The sequence below is a fragment of the Podarcis filfolensis genome (assembly GCF_964270895.1).
Source record: "Podarcis filfolensis genome assembly, chromosome: 3".
Classification (NCBI taxonomy): Eukaryota; Metazoa; Chordata; class Lepidosauria; order Squamata; family Lacertidae; genus Podarcis; species Podarcis filfolensis.
In genome coordinates this window covers 69,558,687-69,582,339 of record NC_139606.1, presented here as the reverse complement: position 1 = coordinate 69,582,339, position 23,653 = coordinate 69,558,687, and the positions used below count along the sequence as shown (strand labels likewise).

At 42.8% G+C, this 23,653-nt stretch overlaps 1 long non-coding RNA gene across 1 annotated transcript; it reads right to left on the bottom strand.

The window, feature by feature from the left end:
- Window positions 1–3,493: 3,493 nt before the first annotated feature.
- On the bottom strand, window positions 3,494–14,188 carry LOC310759048. The gene is made up of 3 exons (XR_014546171.1): window positions 14,111–14,188; window positions 5,125–5,217; window positions 3,494–3,722 (listed from the first exon to the last, which is right to left on the bottom strand). It is a non-coding gene; the product is annotated as an uncharacterized lncRNA (long non-coding RNA).
- Window positions 14,189–23,653: the final 9,465 nt, after the last annotated feature.

Here is a 23,653-nt window from a genome sequence, read left to right as displayed (position 1 = left end):
TGGAGGGCAGCAGAGAAATCCAGTAAATAAATAAAAGTAATAAATTCAATGCAGATCACAGAAGACTATAGGACTGGATTCAAATCTGATACAAGACACAAACAATGAGGCTGTGACTCATTCATAGCTGGGGGCACACTTCTGTTTTTGTTCTGCCTTGTAGCTTAAAACAAATAGACTTGAACCAATCTTGTTATCGTCCCATATTTCTAACTTGTACCGTGCAATTGGTACAAGTGAGAAACAATTGGATACAGTACATGCAGTTGGGTTTCGCGTTTATTTATTTTGGATAGCTTTGGCCTGATTGAGTCTGAAAGGCCAGTGGTGGTTGGTGGTGACAGTGTTATAACTGATACCGCACCTTCCTAACTAGTCATGGAGTCCATTTGGTCACCCATACATGCCTCAGTTAAAATACAGGAACCATTCAGGGGAATTTGCCACAGTGCTGTGTTATTGTTCCATCAAAGGGAAAGGCTGGCAGCAGAATTAACCCAGATGCAAAGGAAGCAATGGAAGGCTCAAATGATGCTTGGCACAGGCTTCAAAACATCTTTGCCCTGGGCTCGGCAGGGCATACAGCAAACACACCTCGTGTGACTACTTGTTTTTGTCTGAAAGTGATTTAGACTTTGTCCCGGGAAGTAAATTAACATGTTCCAAGCAGTCTGCCCATTGATCTTTAGCTCTTGCAGAGCTGGGGACACTTTATTTCAGTAACCCTAAGTGTGCCCGGCACTCCAAGAGAGCTCTGAAGTTGTGTGTGTGTGTGTGTGTGTGTGTGTGTGTGAGGCTCGCTTAACCACAAAAGCTGTCAGAATAGCTCTCATACTTAGTTGGTGCAGTGGGGATTCATCTGTATTACACAGCGCCTTCAAGTCTTGTTGAGGCAGGGGGTGGTGGTGGCAATGCTTGAAAGGTGAGAAGGTAGAGCAACCTACTAGAGCAACATCAGAGTTTTTGCTCCCAACTTCAGGGATGGATTCATAGTAGCAGCTTTAATAGTAAAATGGGGCACAGTCTCTTCCAGCTGGATAACGGCTGACATAACAGACTCTCTGGAGAGGGATGGGCAACAGTCCTTTTCTATCTTCCAGCAATATCATTTTGATATCTGCTGCTGGTTTTCTTGTTGCAGCTACAATTTACACAACATTAAAAGAACAATCATAGAATTGTAGAGGGAAGGGACCCTGAGGATCACCTAGTGTCCAACGCAGGAATCCCAACTAAAGCATCCAAGGCAGATGGCCCTCCAACCTCTGCTTAAAAACCTCCAAGGAAGGAGAGTCTGCCATCTTTGAAGGGAGTCTGTTCCACTGTCAAACAGCTCTTACCATCAGAAAGTTCTTCCTGATGTTTAGTTGTAATCTCCTTTCTGGTAACTTGGACGCCATTGGTTCAGGTCCTGCCCTCTGCAGCAGGAGAAAACAAGCTTGCTCCAGCTTCCATGTGACAGCCCTTGAGATATTTAGAGATGGGTATCATATCTCCTGTTAGTCTTCTCTTTTCCAGGCTAAACATATCCAACTCCTTCAACCATTCCTCAAAAGACTTGGTATCCAGACCTTTGCCTTGACCATCTTGCTCACCCTCCTCTGCACTCATTCCAGCTTGTCAATGTCCTCCTTAAATTGTAACGACCAGAACTGGATACAGGACTCCAGGTGTGGTCTGACCAAGGCAGAACATTTACATCTGCCTTGTCTTGCCTCAGCAATGGACTGGATGAGAGCCAATAAACTGAAGTTCAACAAATCTTTGGCAAGGGCATTCACATATTCGAAGCTTAGCAGTTTTATCCTTTTTTTCTGCCGTTCCGATTGGGAGTGTACATGAGGTATGTTTACCATTCAGGCTCTAAAATTAGAAGCAGACTTGTCAAGTTGCTACCTTCTTATGACATTAGCCTGGAGCACAGCCCTTCTCCAGCTGGAAAAAAAGCAGAGTGTCAGAAATGAAAGCAAAAAGTGTGCTTTTGATGATCGCTTGATCTTCTTTCATGCTGTTAAGGACTTAAGACTTGCTTCTTACTCATAGCCAATATTCAGTGCACCTCTAAGATATTGTCAAGCTTTTTGTAGCCCTTCAGACATAAGATGGTTAATAAGAAGATCAAAATGAAGTTCCCAACATTTTCTGGAATGGACTCCTTTTCTTAAATATGTATTGCATGCAGAAATTCAGCAGAATCCGCTTCTCCCATTACATTAAGAATCCACTTCTCCCATTAAGAACAGTTTCAGGTTAAGAACGGACCTCCAGAATGAATTAAGTTCTTAACCCGAGGTACCACTTTAGCTAATGGGGCCTCCTGTTGCCACTGCGCCACCATCGCACGATTTCTGTTCTCATCCTGAAGCAAAGTTCTTAACCCAAGGTATTATTTCTGGTTTAGCAGAGTCTGTAATCTGAAGCATCTGTAACCTGAAGTGTCTGTAACCCGAGGTACCACTGAACTTCATCACCATGCAAAGGAAATTTATATCCAATGGGCTCTCAGACATGGGCTCCTTTACTGACCAACTACCTGATTCTGAACCTGCTGGTGCTAATGCTCTTGGATTGGGGCTGGTTAACCCCCACCCACCCCTGCTACTGCTTTCTATGTAAAATGGGGCTCCTCACACAGATCAACAGAACTATGTCTAATCCACTGTTTCGGAGTAAAGTGTGGAGGGGAAGCTTTGGTGGCAATATAAAAACAAATAACCCAATGAGTACACAAGCATCTGTGTTAAAAAAAAATTGTCGATTTGTCTATTCCATCAAATGTTTCAGTCCAAGAAAGTGATACTTTCCTTTTCATTCCAATTAGTTTTAAACAGGAAACTTTGTGGTAGACCTGCTTTGTGTCTGATTGTTAAGCATCTTGCATGGCTCGTTGTTCCTCAAACACAACCTTTTCACCTGAATCAGGAAATATAGGCAACCAGGGCTCTTCAAAACCTGCTTTTATATTTTGCAGTCACAGTTACAAGCATCATATGCCGCTGCAGTTTGATTAGTGTAATCAGATTTCATTTAATCAAAGGGTGCTATTCAGTGCTAGCCCTACTCAGAGTAGACCCATTTAAGTTAATGGATAAGACTGAGGACTCATCTACATTTTCAATTCTCCTCTGATTTATTTTGTCCTGCCCCTTTCCCCAGGAAAACTCACTGTTTACTGCTGAATCAGAACAAACATCAATCTGCAGGCATCAAAGACTCAATTGATGTTTGTGCCGATTCAGGAGTAAGCAGCAAGAAGTGGCAAGACAAAAGAAAAACCTCTCAGACCCACTCCTAGAGAACATGGGGCAAATGGAAGTGTGGATGAACCTTGACTTAGGTTCACTAATCTCTATGGGTCTGGCAAATGGTCCCTTTTTTGCCCCCATTCATGATCAGTCACCAAAATGGGGAAGGGATATATGGAAAGGAAGCCACATTTTAGCTCAGACACTGGAAAAACATCTTCCACTCAAATGTATTGTTGTGGGTGTCATGTTTTACTCCAAGGCAATGTGCAGCATGGTGTAAGAACTCTTGCCCAAGTATCACCAGAGGCAAACTCTCATAAATGAGCTGATAATCCCTTGTCTTTCTGACATTTGCACTTGCTGCAATGCAAATGAAGAGGTGCCATTGTTTCCCATCTTTCTTATTATATAGCTACATTGAATTGTAGACTCCAGTGCTCACCCCTTTGTGCATCTTGTCTCGTGGGATTTTAGCTGGAGGAAAAACCAACAGGTAGCTTTTAAAACCAATGTATTATAGGAAGTGTCATGTGGTTATTAAGTAATGATTTGCTGTCAAGAAACACAGATTCCATCAGGCTTGATACTCCTTTGCTACTGCATGCTTCTTTGTGCGCAAACACAGTTTGAAAATGTAAAATATGGGAACCAAACGAGATCTGAGTGTGAGAACTTTGATTTCTGCCAAGCAGCTTTCCCCCTCTGGATTACTGCAAAATGCACACACGCCACCCTAGATAGGTGGTCCTGGCTCAAAGGCATTATGGGGTTTTTTAAAATAATATTTTTTATTGATTTTCAAGAATATAAGCATACAACATAAAACAATACAAAATCCAAATATTGGATTACTCTGAATCTCCTGACTTCTATTTTCAACTGCATATCAGTACTTCTCCAGCTTTTCATCTTCCTAAATTATCTATACGTTCTGTTACATTACAAGTGTATTTAAAATCCTGCTAATGTTTTGACCTGCTTACAATGGTTTTGTATATGCATTATAAACATTTCCGATTCTTTTTTAAATTTCTTGTCTTCTTGATTCCTGAGCTTCCCAGTTAGTTTTGCCTTTTCGGCATAGTCCATCAACTTGATTTGCCATCCTGCATTGTAAAAGATTTCACTGGTGGTGAAGGAGTGGGCTGTACCACAGTGATGGGAGCCATCCATTGCAGGGGGTAGAAGCATCTGCACTTAGAGTGGTCATGTGCCCTATTTTACAGCAGGCACTCGTCTGTTTCAAGGGCTGTCAAAATATATTCCTCTATTTGAAGGGCTGGTCCAGGTCTGCTTCAAAGCTAAAAGTATCAAAGGAAGGAAGAACAGCAGGGGTCTCAAAGTTACCCATCAACCTTTAGCACTGGGGAAGCAGGCTGAGCAGACAAACTGATCACCTGTTCACCATCTTCCTCACTATGGCCAGATGTGTTGTTTTTCTATTTCAATTACAGAAATTATTTCTAAATTTACATCTCTACACAAGAATTAGCTCGTGAAAGATCTGTGCCCTCTTTTTTGGTGGGTGATGAATAGTCTCTTTTTCAGTGATACACCAGATCTTCACTGCCCAATGGGAGGCACCAGCACAGACCACAAACAGTGTGATCCTAAACACGTCCGCTTAGATGCAAGGCATATTTAATTCCGTGGAATTTACTCCAACATGAGGATTGCAGCCTAATGTTCCTGCTTCTCAGATCTAACCATTTAGTGCAAATTTCCTGACCTCTTTTTTCTTCACCAGTAAATGAGGCCTGGAACTGGCAAAAAAACAAGGAAGCTAGAGGCACACATATTGGCTAGAGGTCAGTACATTTTCTTCTGAAGTCTTTCCATGAGCACCAATGCAGGGGTAATGAAAGGAGATTGGTACCTTGTGGGAAATCAGAAGATGAGGTTCATTGGAGAGGACAAGCTCTTTTGCTGCCAGGATGAGAAATGAATAGGTTTGTTGTACTGCATGCATCTGTGACAAAAGACACGTTTCAAGAGATGAATGAGCCACATGCTCCGCTGGGAAAGAACACCAGGGAAAATGCATTTAACTCTTCCCTTGTTCATCAGAGATGCATCTCTACTGCATAGGCAGTCCATTAAAAGGAGTTATTTTCAATAGTAGTCCATTCTTCAGCTGGACCATTTCATCTGCTTATTATATTTATACCTTACCCCTGGGCTCAAGGCAGCTTACAGCAATTGCCCCCCTCTCTCCCCCTTAATCTCTCTCCCCAAAGGATTCATAAACCTCAGGTGAGGAGACAGCATCAGCAGTTGGCATCATCTGGTACCCAAGGCTCACATCCTACCAACAGTCCTGCTCTATCTCCAAGCAGGGAAGCCCACTTTTAGCTATTCCCCTGTCAGCTGGGCAGCATCAAGGGAATGTCAAGCAGCAGAACATTTTACAGCTCACCTCCCATAATTATGATGGAAATCCTTCCCCGCCCCTGAGGGAAGGTATAAATTTCCTCCAGCATCTGATGCCCTTAGAAGACTGCAAAATTTCTTGCATTGTGAAGGAATGCTGCCGTCCTTTCCCCCCAGTCAAGTCTTGCATGTGATGATCAGGGTGTTGCATGAGGTGGTGCAACTCTCATGCCGCCCCTTTCCATCTCATTCTTACACAGCCCCTTCCAGCCCTTGATCACAGTCTCCCCTTGCCAGACATATGCCACACATTCAAAACAGCACTTTCTTCTTCCTCGCTAGTCCTCTGTTCCTTCTCTCCAACCCTCCTGACATTCCCCTTTAAATGCAAACAGAATCAAATTTATTCCCCATCCCTGGTCCTGAGTGGCGGTTTCCCAGAAGCCCTCATTAACCTTGCTATGAATCTGGTGAGCCTCTAGTTATTAGCTTGCACTGACTTGTGGGTGTTAAAGGTCAGAATGGTTCGTGAAGTGACAAATGTGTGGGCAATTGTGTTATATCTCTACTTTTGGTTCTCTTTCTTGTGTGTCACTCAAGGCCCGTCTCTTCATCAAATGTTATGTTACGGCTCCACTTCTTCATTTCACAGAGGATTCCATTTGACTTTTAAAACTCTATTGTTATTGGCATCATTAGCATTTTTCGTCACTTTATACAATAAACAAATGTCTCAAAGTGACTTAGCAGCAACAACAAATGCAAACAAATAAAATAACTTAAAAGCCAAATTAGAATGATGCAATACAATACAAATTTATTAAAACGTTCAGCCAGCTATGCAGCAAGAAGCACAAGTCCTCCACCTGGCTAAAGGGTGATCACAGTAAGGCCTAACTTAACCTCTAAAAGCTGATATTCTGTCAACCTGTGAGTTTACACATGACCAATTCTGAAACATAGTAATAACCCACGCAGTTCCCACATAGTTCCTTAATGGAATTGTTGGTTAATGACTTGGTTAGAAGTAATGAATTGGTACAGGCATTAATCACCTGACAGCCTTAATTTGTGATATTTGTAAATATTTGTAAAACAACAACAACAACAAACTACTTGGTTTGTATAGGAAGTTTCAGCCTCCTAAGATACCTTGGCCAATGCAAAGTCCTCTAGAAGATAGTAGTAGTGATAACTAATATGTATAGGGATGCATTACATCAGTCAAGATGCAGCAGAGCAACATATGTTTGTCGTGTTCTGCCTTCACACAGGCACAGCTACTAGAATCTCAGAGCAGACAAGGTCCAAAAATATATGTTCTTTAATACAAGCGACTAATCAAATTAAGAAAAAGTCCTTGCAATCTGCCCACTCTGTCGTGAAATGAAGCCATGTGGGCGACTTTAGCTCTGACACATGAGTCAATAACACCCCCTACACCCAGAAAAACCCCTCAGGGCTCTCGTTTACTGAAAAATTAAATACCACTATACCTTAATCCTTATTTGCACAGGCTTCTGTATTACAGTATTTGACACATTTACAAGTATCTAGGATAGAAACTTGTTGAATGTGACCCAGATTCCCAGCAGTGACTTGGACAATGACTCAAAGAGAGAGGATCCAGATGAGACAGAATGGCCAGTGACACAGGCCAGAGAAGCAAAGAATCATCAAGCCTGAGTCCATCAAGTAGCACCTAAGGCAGAGATCCCTAATGTGGATGCCCCAGCAAGCGTCAGCAGCCTCATCTGAAATCCTGCTCATCACTACAGGCAGTGCACCCAGTGACAGATAACAGAGAGGACGCAGAATGTCAGGCTCCAAGCCGAAAGGCTGGAGCAACTCTTTTTCATCAGGTGGGTAGGGCCTGAGAAGGGTTGTCAGGTCCAGGGTATATGCAAGGATACACATAATACCATGAATTCATTGGAATAAGTCATCTTACTCTCTGGACCACCCTTGTTTCCAGATGGTCCCTGCCTGTCTCTGGTTTTCCACTCTAGGCTAGGAGTTCCCAAATAGCTTCATGTGCTTCATTCATGTGGTCCACGGCTTATCTGTAAAAATACACTTAAAAATCATACAGTGAAGATCTGGAGCCAGCGACTCTATTTTTATTTTTTTATTTCTTATTATTGCAACTTCAAATTTATAGGTAAACAGCATCTTTTCCTTTACATTTACATACATAGTCTACTTATTCTTCTATACATGCTCATACAATGACTGACTTTCCCCTACCTCTTAACAGCTTCATCTTCTCTCTTTCTTTCTTTCATTTTCTTTAGTACTACTTCTAATATACCTTTAACCTTCTCTTATCATAGAATCATAGAGTTGGAAGAGACCACAAGGGCCATTGAGTCCAACCCCCTGCCAAGCAGGAAACACCATCAGAGCACTCCTGACATATGGTCGTCAAGCCTCTGCTTAAAGACCTCCAAAGAAGGAGACTCCACCACACTCCTTGGCAGCAAATTCCACTTGTCGAACAGCTCTTACTGTCAGGAAGTTCTTCCTAATGTTTAGGTGGAATCTTCTTTCTTGTAGTTTGGAACCATTGCTCCGTGTCCGCTTCTCTGGAGCAGCAGAAAACAACCTTTCTCCCTCCTCTATGTGACATCCTTTTATATATTTGAACATGGCTATCATATCACCCCTTAACCTCCTCTTCTCCAGGCTAAACATGCCCAGCTCCCTTAGCCGTTCCTCATAAGGCATCGTTTCCAGGCCTTTGACCATTTTGGTTGCCCTCCTCTGGACACGTTCCAGTTTGTCAGTGTCCTTCTTGAACTGTCGTGCCCAGAACTGGACACAGTACTCCAGGTGAGGTCTGACCAGAGCAAAATACAGTGGCACTATTACTTCCCTTGATCTAGATGCTATACTCCTATTGATGCAGCCCAGAATTGCATTGGCTTTTTTAGCTGCCGTGTCACACTGTTGGCTCATGTCAAGTTTGTGGTCAACCAAGACTCCTAGATCCTTTTCACATGTACTGCTCTCAACCAGGTGTCACCCATCTTGTATTTGTGCCTCTCATTTTTTTTGCCCAAGTGCAATACTTTACATTTCTCCCTGTTAAAATTCATCTTGTTTGTTTTGGCCCAGTTCTCTAATCTGTCAAGGTCATTTTGAAGTGTGATCCTGTCCTCTGGGGTATTAGCCACCCCTCCCAGTTTGGTGTCATCTGCAAATTTGATCAGGATGCCCTTGAGTCCATCATCCAAGTCGTTGATAAAGATGTTGAATAAGACCGGGCCCAAGACAGAACCCTGTGGCACCCCACTAGTCACTCTTCTCCAGGATGAAGAGGAACCATTGATGAGCACCCTTTGGGTTCGGTCAGTCAGCCAGTTACAAATCCACTGAGTGGTAGCATAGTCAAGACCGCATTTTACCAGCTTCTTTACAAGAATATCATGGGGCACCTTGTCAAATGCCTTGCTGAAATCAAGGTAGGCTACATCCACTGCGTTCCCTTCATCTACCAGGCTTGTAATTCTGTCAAAAAACGAGATCAGGTTAGTCTGACATGACTTATTTTTCAGAAATCCATGCTGACTATTGGTGATCACAGCATTCCTTTCTAGGTGCTCACAGACTGTTTGCTTAATGATCTGCTCCAGAATCTTCCCTGGTATTGATGTCAGACTGACTGGGCGGTAATTATTTGGGGCTTCTCTTTCCCCCTTTTTGAAAATAGGGACAACATTTGCCCTCCTCCAGTCTGCCGGGACTTCGCCTGTTCTCCAGGAATTCTCAAAGATGACTGCCAGTGGTTCTGAGATCACATCTGCCAGTTCTTTTAATACTCTTGGATGCAGTTCATCTGGCCCTGGAGACTTGAATACATCTAGACTAGCCAAGTATTCTTGTACTATCTCTTTAGTTATTCTGGGCTGTGTTTCCTCTGCTGAATCATTTGCTCCAAATTCTTCAGGTCGGGCATTGTTTTCTTTATCGGAGAAGACTGAGGCAAAGAAGGCATTGAGGAGTTCAGCCCTTTCTGTGTCCTCTGTTTGCATTTCACCATCTTCTCCTCTGAGTGACCCCACTGTTTCTTTGTTCTTCCTTTTGCTACGAACATATCCATAAAAGCCTTTTTTGTTGCTTTTAACCTCTCTAGCAAGCCTGAGTTCATTCTGTGCTTTAGCATTTCTGACTACTTATTCTTCTATACATGCTCATATAATGTCTGACTTTCCCCTACCTCGTAACAGCTTCATCTTCTCTCTTTCTTTCATTTTCTTTAGTACTACTTCTAATATACCTTTAACCTTCTCTTTATATAGGATATCTCCACTAATTGTCTTTTACTTTGTGAAATTTACTCTAGGCACATCCAAGTTTTAATTTGGGAACCATGTTTGCATATATAATTTTTAAAATTTATATACCAGCCACTCTATTTTTAAAAAGGGTGAAGCTTAATATAGAAAAGGGTGACCCAAACAGCTGGAGTTTCTTCACTGAGAGGAAAGGCTTTGGGGATTTTTTTAGCTAAACTGGAAGTTTGGGGCTTTTTAGTTTAGAAAAAAAAAAGTGAAGTGACAGAGGTGCCTAAAATTTTACATGATGTGGATAAATTTGAAAATGTTTTCTCCCTCTCTCATAATACTAGAATCTGTTCTGATCTGATCCCATGCTGCAGAACTAATTCGCTAGAGTTTCAGGGCAAACAAGGAAAGTACTTCCTGACTTATAATATTCACTGCCACAATATGTGGGGACTGATAACCACTGACTTGCATGGTTTTGAAAGGGAGCTGAATGAATTCATGGAGGATGACTATAAGTCATGATGGCTGTAAGTGTCTATAAAAGTCATGATGGTAATGTGCTAGCTCCAAGTTCATAGGAAGTATGACTCTGATGGTGTAATCCTATACATCAGACATCCCCAAACTCGGCCCTCTAGATGTTTTGGGACTACAACTCCCATCATCCCTAGCTAAGAAGACCAGTGGTCAGGGATGATGGGAACTGTAGTCCCAAAAACATCTGGAGGGCTGAGTTTGGGGGTGCCTGCTATACATGTTTGCTCAGAAGTAAGTCTCATTGTGTTCAATGGGTCTTACTCCCAAATACATCTGCCTAGGATTACATTATGAGGCTGTGTACACATTGTCATTTTATTCTGGCTCCAGCCCACTCCCACCTCTGGTGTTTGAAGCCAAGTACACATGGTGCTAGCCACAAACCATCTGCATCCTGCAGCTTTTTGAGAAATACACCTGTCTGATGCACTTTCCCTCAGACCAGGTTCTATCCAATTTGAGAATAAAAGCTGTTTGTGAAGCTGAGATGTGTACATTCCAGACAGCTGTTGCACATGCTCTGATGTTAGTGCGTGCACAGATGACAGCTTCGGTGAACTGGAGTTCAGCATGAGAAAATAAATCAGGTGATGGGCATGGGGGGGGAGACATCCCCCCCAATGCATACAGTAACTTAATAAAGCAGCTTGAAACACAGTGGGGAGAAACAGCCTAGCTGCCCTTCAAGCCAATAGCCCAAATTACTAGTTGCTGAAAAATAACAGAGGAAGCTATTGCTCTCGTGTCCTGCCTGCACAAGACGCACCTGCTTGACTATTTAGGGTTGCTTTATTTTGAAGAGCAAAAAAGCGGACACATTTGCCAAATTCTACTTTTAACTATGGATCGCTATGACGACTCTACCCATGAAAAATAGGGTGTGTTCTGGGAAAAGAGGACATATAGCAATCCTACTATTCTGTAAAAATAGAATGGTGCACTAGGCTTATGATCTGATCCAGCAAAGGCTCTTCTTTAGTTGTTCTGTTTTTGTGAAAGTCCTGCCTCCTCCATTGTATACTGAAATCTCATGCATGGCTCATGCAAATAAAATGGAACTGCATTGGCTGGGTAGGCAAATTGCCTGATAAGCAAATGGTAGTTTGGTGTAAGTTTTTTTTCCTTTCGTCATTGTCTTAGTCAACTTCAAGAACTGAGTGCTAACTTCTGACTAAGAACTGAGCTGTTGCGTTCAGGGAAGCCAACAAAACAAGGATCAAATTAACATAAAGTTAAAACGGAAGAATTTTTTATTGGTGAAATCAGCACCCAATTTGTTTCTATAAAATGAAACTGACTTCCCAGGAAGGAACCTGCTTCTTCATTAAAATGATAATGTACAGTGGTACCTCATGTTAAGAACTAAATTCGTTCCAGAGGTCCGTTCTTAACCTGAAACTGTTCTTAACCTGAGGTACCTCTTTAGCTAATGGGGCCTCCCGCTGCTGCAACACCACCGCCACACGATTTCTGTTCTCATCCTGAAGCAAAGTTCTTAACCCAAGGTACCACTGTAATGCCAGAAGAGTAATTATACATTTTGCGACTAATGGGAAGAAATGTGGAAGATCCAGCAGAACCATTTCTGGATGCTTGAGAATCACAGATGTCCAGATTTGGCATTTTCATACCTTGTATCTTCAAGCATCTTAGGTGGTAGGAACTCACAAGGTTATGATTGGACAAGTAATCTTAAGATCTTTTTTGGACAGCTCTATGTGGGATTTCCATAAGGAGAGAAATCAAAATGCAAAGCAGGGTTTTGTCTTCACTTGCCCTGAGGGCCATGCAGGAATGTATTTTTGCTACTTCCTTTCAACGTTGGTGTAGGAAACCTTTTTATTTCAAAGAGCACATAGAGCTAAGCCTGGAGCTGTCAAGTTGTAATTCCTACTGCTAACCTCTTCGTATTTTCTTAGTATTGTGGTGGAAACAGAGGGAATTAAGTCACCCATTAGTCCCACTGAAATGAATGGGAGACAAGTTAGTCATGGCTAAACTTGTCCAGTTCATTTCAGTGGGACTAATTCATGACTAAGTTCCTCTGAATCCAGCTCATTGTAATTGCAGCATGTTTGCTTTTTATAGCACAAAAAGCCTTGTATCTGACATGGCTTGGAAAGAAACAAAAAAATCAGTGCCGTTTTGAAATGTTCAGTCTGCCTTCTTGATTCAGGAAGATCCCCATGATTCCAGGAACTATCATGCAAATTTAGGTTATGATATCTTAAGAGGTGCCCAAATGCATAGAGAACAGATTTTTTAAAATTGCCCAGAATCAAGGCATGTTCTCATATGTAGCATGTGGCCTCTGGTGGGGCTTGATTATGCTGTTCTAGAACCACTTGCTTACTGTTAGTTCCTTCTTCTGTAGCATTTTCCTTGGCTTAATTATTTAAGTCTCTGATTGTAGCAGCCCATGCGCATTAATAGATCTGTTGATGTCATGCCTTGCAGAAATGGGAGGTCCTTCCTGATATTATAGTTTATACTCTGCTAGCTGGGTTCCCTCCCCCCCAAAAATGTGAAAATCATTTTCAAAGCTATAACAGTCTAGGAAATGGCGCTTTTAGAGTAATTAACCAATTCATTATTATTGCCGTCTGAATAGATCCAGAATGTCTTTACCCCAGGTGTGCTTTGATGTTATAATATATGTCAGCACTCCAGAAAACAATCTTCACCATCAGCCTTTAGTTCAATTCGGTTGAATTAAATAGATGGTCTCTCTCACACACACCCAATCCACATTGCTCCATACTCCACTTTGAACCCGCAACACAAAAGGGAAAGGGCTACTGTTGCTTACCTGATCCGGTTGAGATATTATATTAATCAGAAACATCAAGGACATCTGGCTGTATAATGTTGAATGTTAACCATTGATTTTGTTCTCTTTATTTTAATTCTGTTTCTAAATTAAGATTAATGCACTAGCTACAGATAATGAACCAAACATCTGCAAAGGTATAGTGAACCTAACACGTTTCATCCTGTGCATGTATGAATGATGCTAGGGCGTCATGGTTTGCTAATTTGTATTTATATTTGCATTTTTTCTGTAAAGCCCAATAAAAGCTGTATTAAAAAAACAAACTAGATTTGGCATTACTGACTTATGACTTTGATAATCATAATAAAACAGAGTCCTAAATCAGAGCCCTTTGCTAAATGTTGCCAGACATAATGCCATCAGATAACAATGCATTGGTGTCATTCAAAATACTATGTTGACTCTCAAGATTGAGCTCCTGTTTACTACAATCATGTTTCTAACAAAAAACCCCAAAATAGCACACCTGTTTCATATATGGTTAAAGTCAAATTTCCCCAGTTGGTTGTAAACAGAATTTGGGGAAATCCTGTCCTTAATCAACTGTAACCAAGCTCTCTGGGGGCTTTCTCAAAGTTCTGACACTCGAGGGATGTAGAAAGGTCAAACTGAAAATGAAACTTTCTGCTGCTTTATTTGGAACAGAGTGAATGAATCACACAAAGATGTTTTTGCTCATTTCCTGCGGCTGCACATAGCTGAAACAAGTAAGAGAAACCTTGTGTTATTGCTACACAGAATATTCACCGGTTTTTATTTGGGGTAGAAACTGTCGTTTCATTGGGGTAGGATCCCCACACCCCTCGAAATGATTAAAATGTGTTGATAGTCACCTTTTCTCTCTTCTGTTCAGTGCCATTGCTTCTCTTAGCTGCTACTGTCTTTTTTTCCTTTGGCAGCTTCTTCTTCATCCAGTCTGGATTAGTCACATGGGTGATTCCACCCAATCAGAGATAATACTGTGAACGCTAAATAGCGAATTGGATTTGGCTCAGCGCAGTGTGTAAGTCAGCATTTTTTCATGGAATGCAAAAAGAAGGGGAGGATTCTTATTTTTATTTTATAGCACTGCCAAAAAAAAAAATTTAAAGCATCTGTGAGTAATTTCATCTCAGCTTTAATTACCCATGGAAAAAGCAGAGGTTGAATGCAGAGGTTTGTTTTGAACAAGGTAAACTGCTGCCCTGATCTTTTTATGCTGACTTTGGCTACAATGTTTCCTTGTGAATAACTACTTGTATGCAGATAACACCTAGCTATTTTGGCTCAGATCTTCACGTGTGCTTCATTGGAGACATGGAGCTGGGTGGCTTTAAAAAGAGGATTAGGCTATCAGCAGTTACTCACCACAATGGTTACCGGTATGTTCTACCTCCACTTAGCTGCCCCATGTACTCAAATATCTGGGATAACTTAACCCATCCACTTTGTGTCCAGAAACTGACCCTCTTGAATTTAAATTAGAGATCCTTGTGGGTAGTAGAATTCTGTGTATTCACTGGAGCCTCAGCATCTAAAGCAGATTAGTAGACCAAGCAGTGTATATAACTCAAGGTCTGTCAGATTATATTTGTTTGACCCCAGTAAATACCACGGCATATTGTTCACCCTAATCTTAAAGGAAGGACGGTCTTAGACAATTAATGTATTTGCTTTAGATGAAAAGGCAAGAGTCCATACTACAGTATAACACTCATGTGTGTGTCAAAAATGAGGTGCCAGTACTCATATCTTGAACAGTGGGTGCCAGCAAAAAAATGGCTGTCATGTACATAAAAAAAGAGAGATGTTGGTACTCTGTACTAGTTAGTTGTTGTTGTTGTTGTTGTTTAGTCGTTTAGTCGTGTCCGACTCTTCGTGACCCCATGGACCAGAGCACGCCAGGCACTTCTGTCTTCCACTGCCTCCCGCAGTTTAGTCAGACTCATGTTTGTAGCTTCGAAGACACTATCCAACCATCTCGTCCTCTGTCGTCCCCTTCTCCTTGTGCCCTCCATCTTTCCCAACATCAGGGTCTTTTCCAGGGAGTCTTCTCTTCTCATGAGGTGGCCAAAGTATTGGAGCCTCAGCTTCACGATCTGTCCTTCCAGTGAGCACTCAGGGCTGATTTCCTTAAGAATGGTTAGTAGTTAGTAGTGTCACAAAAAAAGCACTGATAACACTGCTATCTTAGGGAACAGGACAAAATCCCATCTACAGAAAGAGTTGAATTTGGCACTTAGATTTTGCATAGTGTTCTAATCTTCATGGCTGCTCACCACCTTTTCTAATCAATAATTAGAGCAATATAACACATCTCTGTCAAAGTCAAGTTTTTTTCTGTAGGAAAGATTTTGTCCTGACTATTTTTCATTATAGGAACATTGTTATAGTTGTCATAGGATTATTGAGCTGAGAACCAGCGCTAAATCAAGCACAGATGAAATCATTCATGACGCATAATGTGGATTAAACTGCATTAAACTAGAAGTAAGTTCCAGAATCTGTTTTGAGACCTTCTTTCTTGCACTTGGATGGTGTCGCTGTGACATGAATTGGTGCACTGGGAATAAGTTTTCCAACAGTCTATAAGGTAATTTTACTGACGGGATCTTCCTTTTCAAGAACCATTGTGTCTTGTGCTCACAGTGTAAGCCGCCGCCACCAACACCGCAACCACACACACACACACACAAAGAGAGAGAGAGAGAGTAACAACAAAGATATCTGTTTTCAGACATAGGCCATAGTATTTCTGAAAATTCAAGAAAGCAATTCTATTTTTCTTCTTATCATCCTATACGGCAAGCACGAAAATAAAACTCCCCAAAATGTTCACCTTCCCAGCAACTTCTCCTCCTCCAAAAACACACCCTAAGCCTGTTCAAGTAGGTACCACGTAGTGCCAGTGGTGGGGGAACCATCAGTTTGATGTTGACCTTTAACTTCCCTCCTACATTCTTCTAATGGTTGTCTTCAGAAGGGCAGAACTTCATGCATTACTCATATTAAAGCTTTTTTTTAATCACATTTCAATGCTTTGGAAATAACAGCTCTAACCAACAGCTTTCTGAATCAGCCTTGATTTCAGTATTTGCAAAAGTAATTGTGAGATTTGTTTCCCATCACTACTATTAATTTTAGTGTGACAAACCTACTGAAATCTTACGGCAGGCACTGAGAACTAAAGCAATTTTTTCAAGTGTGGTATCTACAAACTTTGCTGTAGAGGAGAAAAGTTTGTACTGCCGCCCGCCCCCCAGCCTTCCACACCTGGGGTTGGTCTCTCACCTTTGATGGCTGTTTACCACTCCCTTAACTTGCCACCCAAGACACATTCCCCCTTTCACTGCCCCACCAGCTAGATCTGGTGATGTATCTATGGCCTCTCTTCCCTGAGGAGAAGTAACATTTATATACAGTGGTACCTCGGGTTACATACGCTTCAGGTTACAGACTCCGCTAACCCAGAAATAGTACCTCAGGTTAAGAACTTTGCTTCAGGATGAGAACAGAAATCGTGCTCCGGCAGCACAGCAGCAGCAGGAGGCCCCATTAGCTAAAGTGGTGCTTCAGGTTAAGAACAGTTTCAGGTTAAGAACAGACCTCCAGAATGAATTAAGTACTTAACCTGAGGTACCACTGTAATACTTAAGTCTGTGCAAAAAATGCAGCAGATATAACAATCTTGTAACTGTTACAGCGTAGAATGTAGGCCGATTGTGTTATATTTTTATTGCAGAAAGTTGTTGAGGGTGAGAGAGAGTTGCTTGCTTAAGGCTGAGGGAGATTCAAAGCAGGAATTAACTTTTAGCTGCTGAGTTTTCTTTTTAATGACTGTGTAGAACTTGCCCTGCCATTAGACAAAGTGAGGCAGCCCCGTCAGGAGGCTGATGCTGGGATGCAGTGGCAACACACACACACACACCACATTTATTCTGCACCTTCCCCAGACCAGTAGCAGGTGACGTGCCTGGGCTGCACCATTCACCTAAACTCCCTCCAGTTGTATCACCGCTGCACACCAGGATGGAGAGGGAGAAAGGTGAGACTGCAGTAAGGTTGGCACAGAGCAAATGTGCCGGCGGAGAAGGAGGAGGAGGAGAAGAAGAAGAGGAGGAGGAGGAGGAGTTTGGACTTGATATTCCGCCTTTCACTCCCCTTAAGGATTCTCAAAGTGGCTAACCATCTCCTTTCCCTCCTCCCCCACAACAAACACTCTGTGAGGTGAGTGAGGCTGAGAGACTTCAAAGAAGTGTGACTAGCCCAAGGTCACCCAGCAGCTGCATGTGGAGGAGCGGAGACACAAACCCGGTTCACCAGATTATGAGACTACCGCTCTTAACCACTACATCACACTGGCTCCCTTGCCCCAGACACTCTCCTCTGTTGCAGGATAGAACTGTGTGTGCTATATGGCCTGACATATGCTCCTACGGCTAGCCAGCTGCGTTCAGGTCTGGTGAAGGATGCCATCTCCTCATAAATGTAGACATAAGATTCAGCTGCCAATCTGGCCAACTTCTGTACAACAAATGGGGTGGGGGCCATTCCTGATTGTGATATATCTTTTTAGCCTTAGTTTGAGGAGATTTCCATTATACAAGGTATTTCAGGTGTGTGGATTTGTGTTTTAGGTGCTTGGCGGGCTTCCCACACACACCTAGTTCTCCTTTGGCTGTTTAAACAAGAGGCACTTAAATAGCTATTGGAAGGATTCACATCTGCTTGATGATGTCACACAATCTGACCTTAATATTCAAATAGAACTGTTTTATGCATCTAAATATACCAGTGTGGGAGAGTTCATGCCCTATATGGAGTCCCCAGATGGCATGTTTCTCTAGGGCAAAAATATAAATAAACAAAATGTACTTTTTTTAGAATGTGCATTTTCACAGATGCAAGAAGATGCTTATTTACCAGCTATTCAATAGCCTCTAGGCTAGTATTCAAATTAAATCTGGCTGTTTCCCATGTTACATGACACAAGAGCCATATGCTTAAATTTACAGCTCCTGGGCTTCCTTATACCTGTCTGCTCAGAAATAGGTCCCATTGCATTCAGTGGTTTTTCTCCCAGGAAAGTGAATATCCTAAGGCAGATTCAATCACACTCGCCTCCGTTTTGAACTGTGGCCATTCAAGCATTACAAGTGAAAAAAAGCACATTTTGAGGTTCTAGAGGACACAGAAAGGAATCTGTTTTCCAATTACTTGCCTGCTCAAAACAAGCACATATCTTAGTAAAGGCTTTTTGAATATGCTCAGCCAGTGTCTGAGGTGAAAGAGATGTCATTGTTATTTTACAGATAATTAAAGGTGCGACTCACGAAGGCATCAACATTCAAAAACTAACTGGGCAATCCTAATCATGTTCACTCAGTGGCAGGGATGGGGTTAGAAATGTGATTTAGTTCACATTTAAAGACAAATCTACCTAAATCACACTTTCCAAAATAATAAGCAAACTGAAACATAAGTACAGTGGTACCTCGGGTTATGAACTTAATTCATTCCGAAGGTCCGTTCTTAACCCGAAACCATTCTTAACCTGAGGTGCACTTTTGCTAATGGGGCCTCCTGCTGCCACTGTGCTGCCACCGCACGATTTCCGTTCTCATCCTGTAGCAAAGTTCTCAGCCCAAGGTACTACTTCCGGGTTAGCGGAGATTGTAACCTGATGTGTTTGTAACCCGAGGTACCATTGTACTATTCAAGATTTGCTCTTTGAATTAAGCAATTCTCCAGCCAAGCAATTTGTACAAAAATGCATATTAGTGAAAGGAACATCCAAATATACATTGTATATTAGGTAGAATGGCATAGAGAAATGTGTATATCATAAGCATGCACTAAAATGTTGGTGGATTTTTAGAACTTTTTTTAATTGCAAACTGATATAGAAATGTGAAGAACTGAATTTAAGTTTGGAAAAATTAGCATCTGAAATTGTTAAATTCACCCATTGCGACTCAGAAATGTGTCTTAATGAGTTGAGTGAGTTCCATGGGGTTTATTCCCCTAATAGGTTCCCTAGTAAATTATTGTTCTTGTTCAGTCCTTGCTTTCAGCTGAAATTAGAAGAAGTTCCAAAATACTGTAAGAAAGAGTGTGTTCCTGATGTGTCTAAAATTGCCAGAAATGGGAAGTTCCAACAAACAGACAGACTTGCTTTCACAAGACTGATCACTTAAGTTTCATTCAGAGTTTTTTTGTTTCACTCTGAGTATATTTAAACAATTCTGAGTATATTTAAACAATCAGGTGTAAGGAAAACTGTCGTGATACGAGAAAACTGCAGTTAAAGCAACTGGTGTGACTTTGGCCAAAGTAACTGTTTTAGTTTCATAGCACAAGGATCAATACCTTCCTTGACCAACTAGTGTTGAGAATGCTTAAAAGCAAACGTTTGAGCAGAGCCAATCCAAGGTTTTCTGCTACTCTAAGCAAATCAAAAAATTGCCACTCCTCACTCCTGGTGTCTCTTTGTACCTTGAGCAGCAGAACATGTCTACCCTTTTCTTCAAACAGCTTAGGGTGGCATGTGTGGTTGTTTCCCCACCCACCCACCCTTTTACCCTCAGAAGAACCCTGTGAAGTTGCTTTGTCTGAGATAACAACTGACCCAAGATCACCCAACGAGTTAGTGGGCTGAGCAGGCATCTATAGCTGGGTCTCCCTGGCAAGGGCAGAGGAAGGGGAGCGGGGGGGGCGGTCCGCCTTGGGTGTCATTACGGAGGGGGTGACAATTGGTGCCCTGCCCGCCCGTGACTCCCAAGCCTACCCTGAGCTGTCGGGGGAAGGGGCGGAACTGCGCCGCCTTGCTGGCGGCCTTCCCCCTTCATTTTGACACCTCGGGGGAGGCTTGGGAGTCACGGGTGGGTGGCGCGCCATCCCCCCCCTACTTCTGGGCTGCTTCCTGGGGTGGGGAGCCTCCCCCAAGCTGTCAAAGGGAAGTGGAAAGGGAGGAAGGCTGCTGGCAAAGCAGCGCAGCTCCCTCCCCCTGCCCAGGAAACAGCCCACCATGGGCAGTTCGCTCCGCCCCCCTGGGCGTCTCGCCCCCTGGGACGCCCACCCAGCCCCCCTGGGATGCTTGCCCTGCCCCCATGGCCCCACCTCCAGGTGCACAGCATGTGCACCGCTCCGGATGCCGGAGCAGCTAGCTCCGCCTCTGCTCCCTGGTCTGAATCCAGTTAGCAAAATCACTTAAATAAAGTAGATGGAATCCAGGCAGAAATCCGGATAACTCTTTACTGAGGGAAAACCGAACAAAAAAAATGTATACTTTGAGGAGAAATGAACAGAGAGGTTTTGTCTTTCTTAGCCTAGGCCTTGTACACAGTAAGGAGACATACAACTATGCATACAGAGGGAGAAACCCCTTAGAACTACACAGCCAATTAGGCAGGTGCTTACCTCAGCATATATCATGCCACTTTGCCTGGTTGCTAAACAATATGTCCTCAACCCTCTTGGTTAGCAAAACTGACATACTGATAACAGAATTAACCCTTGAGTTACAAACTAAATGATCACTTTTGCAACTCCAACACTTTCAGCATAATAACTTGCACACCACTCTGGCTGTTACTTCCAGGCAACCCCACTCATTTTCATAAGTTTATAAAATCTACACCTGCAGTTCCTACTGCTAGCAGTGCCCAGTTACAAGTGCTGAAGGAACACTACCCAGGCCCAGAAGTCCAGAGGCTCCAGGCCTGGGCCGCAAGCTCAGTACCCTGAGGCTTAAGACTGTTTACACACATGTATTATAACCTTTTATCTAGGGTCTAGAACCTTTATAATTTTCTAAAATTTGTTAGAACCAACCAGAAGCTATGTCAGAACAGAACAAAGAATAATTGGCACATACTCTGTTTAGAAACACCACATAGACAATTTTGAAAGCTGCTTCTTCACAATGCATGATTAAAAGTTGAAGAGTTCATCTTAGCTGTTAGAAAATGCCGTACACGCTTCCACAAGAAACCACCAAATAAGGCCAAAACGCCATGTTCTCCAGACTGGTCATGTGATTCCATTAGTCTTTTGGCTTTATAGAACAAGCATGCATTTCTTAGTAAGTTAATTTCTAGGATTGGGTTTTGTCAAGAATTTCTTTTTCCCTCCTTCCACCTGTCAAACTCTGAACTAACCAAGCTTTATATCAGTCCAGGACAAAGCTGGAGAATGAAAGTATACTCAGTATCTGCCCCAATGTTGTGGAGCTCCCTTCTCACAGAGATGCTTCTGACAACTTCACTATACAGTTTTCAGCAATGCTGAAGACCTCTTTGGCACTGGAGATGTGAGACCCATCCAATTCCCCTTCTGATTCCCAGAAACTGGTATTCAGAGGCATACTTCATCTTACAGTGGGGGCAGAACATAGCTATCATGGCTTGCAGTCGCTAATAGCCCCATCCCTCATAAATGTGTCTATTCGTCTTTTAAAACCAAGTCAGGGAACTGCCATCGGAACTAGAGGAGGAGGCGAGGCTCCACAGCGATGCTGGAGAGGGGCCAAGCAGGGAGAGAGGCAGGTCTCCGGTTGGGGAAGAAAATCAGCGCAACACCAGGGATAGAGGGGGGCCAATGGGGGAAGCAGAGAGCAGGCTCCGGGACTCTTCACTGGACACCAGCGGGGAGAGCACAGGTCCTCCGCTACCCACGCCCTCCCTGCGCAGAAGACTTCCGCGCAGGGAGAGTAGGAGGAGACTGGGCGTCAAACAACTTTTTTGTTGGAAAAGGTTTAAGAAACGCCCACTGACGGATTCTGCCAGCGACTGAACAGCCACGGAGTGGATGGCTGTCCAGCGAGAAATGGTTTAACCAGCCAACCTAGCCCAGAGCGGCGGCAACTTACGCACAAGCAACCCCTAAAGCCATTACAGTGGCCATCACTACTTCTCATGGGAGCAAATTCCATATTATAATTACGCACTGTGTGTATGAACCGTTGCCACTTTTTCTCTATAAAACAATAGCAGTTCTGAGGAAGCCCCCATTGCCCTTTAGTTTAGCAACTCGTGACAAGACACAGAGTCAAACCCACAGTCACCGGACCAAAGTTACGCAGGCCAGTCACTCTTCCTCTTTGTCCCAACTGTCACACAGACAGTTGATATTTTGTTGCCTTCCTCTAATTGCTGCAGCATTCTAGTAAAATGAAACTTAGCTTTTTTCCGTGTTGTTTTTTTTACTTCCAAAAACACTGGGTGGATGGGTCTAACTTAGTCATGCTCACAAATTTCAACAGGTCTATGTCATCCACTGCATCCATTATCTATGTCAGGGGTAGCCAGCCAGTTGTTGATTGTTCTCACCCATGACCACTGGCCAAAGTGGCTGAGGCTGATGGGAGTTGTAGTCCAACAACAACATCTGGTGGCCACCTAATTGGCTATCTCAGATGTATATCAATGGACAGAGAGCAGATCTAGTCAGTAAGAAACAGCTCTTGCCATGTACTCAAATACAGAGTTCCAGTCTTAAGCGAGAGGGCAGCAGATCCATTTGTTTAAAGGTCTGGAATATGTAACATATAAAGCAGGGGGAAAGACCTCATTTTTAAATGGTTTCCTCAATGAATTTGTCTAATCTTCCTTGAAAGCCCGTTCCTTGAGCTGTCTGGTTTGGCCAGTGACACATGCCTTCATCACAATCCCGTTTGGATTATTGTAATGTGCTCTACATGGAGCTGCCTTTGAAAAGTGTTCAGGAAATTGAACTGGCTCAAAGAGCTGCAGCCTTTGTTTGCTGACTGGGTCTGGGAGCATATAACTCCCTTGCTACAACAGCTCCACTGGCTACCTGTCTGTTTTCAGGCACAATTAGAAGTGTTGCTTATGACCCATAAAGCCCTACACGGCTTAGGTCCAAGCTATCTGAAAGACCGCATTCCCTCATACGAATCTCCTTGGGCTTTGAGATCTTCGGGGAAGGCCTTTCTCTCAGTCCCGCCACCCTCACAGGTACATTTGGGATGTGGGAGAAGGCCTTCTCAGTGGGTTCTCCCATACTCCCATACCCTCACAGGTACATTTGGCACATGGGACGTGGGAGAAGGCCTTCTCAGTGGGTTCTCCCATACTTTGGAACTCCCCACCCCCACCCCCGAGAAGTTAGACTGGCTCCCTCCCTGTTGTCCTTCCACCAGTGGATGAATCCCTTCTTGTTCCAACAGGCTTTTAGGAACTGACTGCTTTTAATGAAAGGACTGGTGCTGTAATTATTTGTATGTTTTAAACAGATTTTATATATGTATATAGCTTCATATATGTATATAGTTTTCATTCTGTCATTGCTTAATTATTTCTTAATGATTTTTTGTTTTGTTTTTAATTATTCTTGCTTTTATCTGTTAGTTGCCTTGAGTCCTGGAAGGGGAAAAA